The sequence below is a fragment of the Electrona antarctica genome (genome assembly GCF_951216825.1).
Source record: "Electrona antarctica genome assembly, chromosome: 13".
NCBI lineage: Eukaryota > Metazoa > Chordata > Actinopteri > Myctophiformes > Myctophidae > Electrona > Electrona antarctica.
Window position 1 is genome coordinate 23,770,047 of NC_136794.1, and position 5,914 is coordinate 23,775,960.

Below are 5,914 nucleotides of genomic sequence, written 5' to 3' on the forward strand. Positions count from 1 at the left end.
CTTTTTTACTGAGTAGTATGGTGTTAGAATTGAGAACAATTGTAAGTTGACATATATTTATGAGCAGATACAAAGACCACATAGTAACAACAATATGAGGTTGCATTTTATCATTATAGGCCTGAAGTAATTCTCTCTTCCACAAATGGTAATTTAACCCTGACTTTGAAAAAGAAAACACTAGCGCCGGCCTACATGTATATCCTATATGTTTAGAGTTCAAGATAACATCGTTTAGGCTATAGAGACAATAATTATGATGAGATAGAGTCGAGTCTGCGTTAAAGAAGTAACTAATGTTTCCTGGGTGGCAGTCCCCTCAGGACAATGCCTTTTTAATGCAGCAGCAGTGCTGATTCTCATCTCCTGCATTGGAAGAAATGTGATGGCTATTGAGCACTACAAAGTGGTCAAACCGTGAACAATCATATTTAAAGTTGCTATCCATATGATATCTTGTCCTAGTATATACACCAGATTAAAATCTTGCGCATGTGAGATCAAATTTCTCCTGCTAATCCCCATTTTGACTATAGGCGAGATATTGCACTTATGAGCTTCAGACATGCGCTACTTGTCAACGAGTCGAGTATACATGTCTCAATGGAACTGCAGGGAGACCACCTCCAACCACGCACTGCAGATGTGTTAGTTATATTCTATTAATATTAGTATTAAGCTACCACACAGATTGGCTAAAATAACGTTTCAAGTTATGAATTGCAGTGTTAATTGGTGTACATGATCATCATCATTTCACCTTTTGAATGGATAAGAGCCTATGCAGTATTCTGCCTTTCTGGCCATAGTATGGAGGAAAACACTTGTGGTCATATAGGACTCATAATATCATTTTACGTCTCACAGTAATCACTTTTCCATTGGGACATTCATGACAATAGTATATTTTTCCACTGTGGGGACCTATTCATTAGAGCATCTCCTACGTCATGAAGGGAGGCTGCAGCCTGCAGGCAACGCACCAGAGAGAAGAGAGATGGGCTTAATGGGAAGGTTATGTTAATCATTAACTAACCATTAACCACACACACACACACACACACACACACACACACACACACACACACACACACACACACACACACACACACACACACACACACACGCGCCAGCCATGATAGGAACCATCTGCCATTTGGATGTGGCGATATACTCTGCCTGTAGCCATCACAAATATATGCCCACTGTATACCGTTCAATCTTATTCTCCCTTTATTCACTTTTTTATTATTGTATTTTTGTGTTTAATTAACTATAGTATTCTTATTGTTGTCTGAAAGTTTTTTTTTTATCTAACTGCAATAAACTAGAATTCATGAACATTGTTGATTCAAAAGCCTTTTGTGTTGGCTTTACTGCAAAAAGTAATGTTAATGGAAGTGCACATATATTGGAATCAACCTGACCATTGTCAAAACATTTGAGTATAGTTCATTCCTCTTTCATTCCTCTTTCATAGTGGAAGTGTTACCATGTCTTAGGGCATAAAACCCCTCTGACCGGTTTCTGTTGCATGATGTAGTCATTGGAATAACTGATAACCAACACATTTGCATATTGAAAAAATAGTTGACTGGACTTCACGCTAGTCTGTGTAGTTCTAATGTACAGTAGACTTTACAGCTCAGCCTGAGACTACAGGAAACCTTAAATGTTAGAATAAATCTGCTCACTTTTACCAACCAGTCAGGAAATTATCCAGTGCTTTGGCACTGGCAGTGTGCTATATTGTTAAAGGACATTTTAGATGCAAATAATAACACTTGGTTCAAGATCGACATGTTATGTTACTGTGATCACTGGATAAAAGCACAGGGTTAATGAACGTGAGTTGAGTGATCCCATCGTAATTGTCCATATACCTCTCTACTGGTCTCACTGTCTACTCCCAAACTCTTCATCTACTATGTACTAACTGACCAGGCCTGCACAGCAATAAAAAAAAATCTATTTCCTATGGCCCATTGTGCTTCACACAGTGAATTAGATCCATCTAGCCAATCTCCGTCCATTCTTAAATCGCCTCAGAAAGTTGCTAAGACATCGTGGCCTTCACATAGAATATGTCACACTGTTAGATGGAGTCATTATGTGAAAACCTGTCCTGCACCTTCATTATTTAGCTGTGTAGCTGTGAGCCTGTTTGTCCCAGCTTGCAGCTCCAGTCAATATTTGTTTAAAGCCGGAGGAAGGGAAAGGCTCACACTCTTCAGTATCCTGGTTACCGTTCCTCGCTATGGACCGACTGTCACACCTGGTCCTGCTGTGGCTACACCCTATACTCCAACGGCCATGTCACGTGTTTAGGGCTGCAACTATCCATTGTTTTCTCAGCGATTTCATTGGTCTATTGATCACTTTTTCGATGAATCGAATAATCAAGAAACTTTATAGTATTTTTTACTTACTTACATACTTATATAGTATTTTTTTATTGCATGCCACTGAATTGAATAACCACATATGCCATATTTTATACTCACAGTATTGTGAAAAAGTAGTGAAAATAGCAGATCTTCAACGCAAGCTCACAACATGTCACAATGTGATGCGACCTTGCAGATGTGCTATTTCCACTATTTATTTTATGTTGTCTTTTGAAACTTTTCACCTATAATGACATATCCAAACTAGGGATAGATTGTTATTCAATGTTATATACATTTTTTTTTTAAATAAGATGATCAATTATTTGTTATTATCGCTTTAGTTTGAATAACTGTTGCACCCCTAACATCTGTTAATTCTGAACCACCGCTACCTACTGACTCCACCAGCATTCTGTGTTCAATGGTGACAAATGACTGGTTAAAAAAAGTCAAAACAAACAAACAAACAATGAAAGTATGAATTGGGGTGTTACATTTCAAAATATATGACACTATAAGTGGTGGAACATGTAGGCCTACTTTGCAATTTAGCAGTAGGCCTACCACAATGCAGTAATGTAAAAGCTCTCTACCATTTTACTTTAAAGTAACAGTACAAAGGTATTGGCATCAAAACATATACCGGTACTTTCAGAAACGTGTGCTCATTATGCAGAATGGCCTGTTTCACAATCCTATTATTATTATGTGTGTTAATTAATGCATTAATGTGTTCATCACTTTAATGTTTCAAGTGATAGTATTTAATTAGTACTATCAAAATCTAGAACTAGTATAGTATATAATTTACTTTGCGGCTACTGCATCACTGTATAACCCCTCTTCTGCTGGTTACTATTATGTATACACACACACACACACACACACACACACACACACACACACACACACACACACACACACACACACACACACACACACACACACACACACACACACACACACACACACACACACACACACACACACTCCTAACCGCTGTTTGTATCTTAATTGACATGACAAACATGATTGCCAGCGCCCAGCTTGTATCTCTGAGTGGAACAACAATTGTTTCCCTGAGGCTGTGTGTCTGTGTGTGTCTAGTTTACGCCTGTATGTATAATCTACACAACAGTTCAGTATGTGTCTTAAGCATCTACCTGTATATAGTGCATACCTTTTGCCCACTACACAACAATAGTGCTAAATGGCACTAAAAGTGGTTCTGTACATGTCTCCTAAGGGGAAAACTCATGTGGGGCCTATCTGTGTTTTATAGCACCTTTGTCAAATGGTGTGATATAAAACTATTATTTGCTCTTACCAGACCTTGTATTGAACTGTGCTTCCCTTGAGCTTATTCTACAAACTGTTACAGTTTTTCACAATTGTTTACACACAAACATCACGCACAACCTTGTACCTAATCGCTCGACACAATTTGCACTACATCACACTCCCTTATCTGCATTAGACTCTGACTTTCCTTCTTTAGACTCTGATGTCAATTACACATCACCTTGTTGTCCAAACACTACACACAATGTTCGGTTGTTGCACACACTTATCACGTAAAATCTCAAAGCATCAACCTACAACACACAACTATTCAAATCTCTAAACATTCAGGTCAGTCAGTCAGTCAGTCAGTCAGTCAGTCAGTCAGTCAGTCAGTCAGTCAGTCAGTCAGTCAGTCAGTCAGTCAGTCAGTCAGTCAGTCAGTCAGTCAGTCAGTCAGTCAATCAATCAATCAATCAATCAATCAGGCTTAACAGGTACTTTGTATGTTAGCGACCACCCCAAAGAACTGCTGCGGAACCACAATTTATTTGGTAGTTGTCTGTTTGTGTGTGTAAACACACACTGTGATGAACATGTGTATCTGTGTGTGTGCGTGTGTATCTGTGCGTGTGTATCCGTGCGTGCGTGCGTGCGTGCGTGCGTGCGTGCGTGCGTGCGTGTGTGTGTGTGTGTGCGCGAGTGTGCGTGCCTGAATGAGAGTTTGTCAGTGCTGCCTGTAGGCTGTGTGCACTGACAGTTAAGGAGGTTACTGATAATGACAGACCATGCAAATCCCTGAGGCCTGTTCTCTCTCTCCTGTTCATTAGCATGGTGCCTGCCTGCGTTTCTGAAGCTAGTTTCTGTTTGAGGTTTACATGGCTAGAGATACTCTAGCATTTAGATCCTCCGGTTTGTTGTTCGGTTAATTATTTCTACTGTGTGTGGGTTAAATAAGCTTGTAAACTAGACATAGTGAGCATTCCTTCTTAAACCTCTGTCTAAATATAATTATCTGGTAATAAAATGTATAAGCGATTCGGGGAAGAAAGCCAATACACATTGAGAATATACAGTATAAATAGCTTATAGAGGGTATGCGCATGCATAAAGTGAGTGGCAAATCAAGTGGCAAAGTGAGTAATGTCGTTTAATGCAATCAAATCTTTTGAATTTTCTGTTTGGATGTATGGGCTGTCAAGGCCAGAAAGTAGTTTTTTGCCACTCAGTAAGTGTTCCCGCATAACTTCCTGTTATGATGATGATGTCACACACATACCCTCTATTGGTCTGTCATGATGGGACTAGAGCAGTAGTCTAGTCTATTTGCAGTCTCCGACTAGACTATGTTAAAACAAAATATGTTATTTTATTTAGATTTGTTTCCAATGTTAATTATGTTGCTTAGACAGATTGATTGATTGATTTCACATTTACCCGGTCCTTAGAAAGAAATTAAATTGCTCTCTTTGTACAATTCTCACATGAGGTTTTAGATGTGCCATTTTCACAAATTTAGAAAATGTCTAAAATCTTTATTTCCAGCTTTTGGTGTGTGTCCACCAACTTGTATTACACAAACTTATTAAATTCCCCAAATTATTAAATTCCCATTGACAATGAATGGAGAATTTTCGTCATAGTGTCTGAGCAAATAGACCTAGTGTCTATTTTATGTCATTATGATGTACAAATCAATGATAAGAGCGCCCCTCACTTCACACAGGTGTGATTTTTTATGTTATATAGGCTACTTCAATACAGCATTGATATGAAAAATAAAATGAACTTTGTAATTTGTACTTTTAAATACTTGAGTATTTACTTCGAGCATTTGAGCCACGGACCACCATTTGATGAGATTTAGCCTCGCAGACCCCAAACTTTGAATATTGTTGTTGGATAAGATTTTGTACTGTATTGATGTTGGTACCATAGGAGAGATAACAATTATTCTTCCACATTCTCTAATTGTGTATAGACTTCTTGTAAATGAATGAATGCAGATGTTTAACAATAATTTAACTCTTGAGAGCATAAAATATAGATCTATAAGGGTCCATTTGGTTACCAACCAACTGTCCATCATTTAGTTGGGGACCACCTGGAATCTCTTCAAGGACCACTGGTTGTCCCTGGACCAGCAGTTGAAAACCACTGGTGTACTGTACCGTTCAGCTGCCTGGCTGACCACTCACAGAGCAGCATGCGGGTACGAACAGATGTCACCTGCATGGACCCAT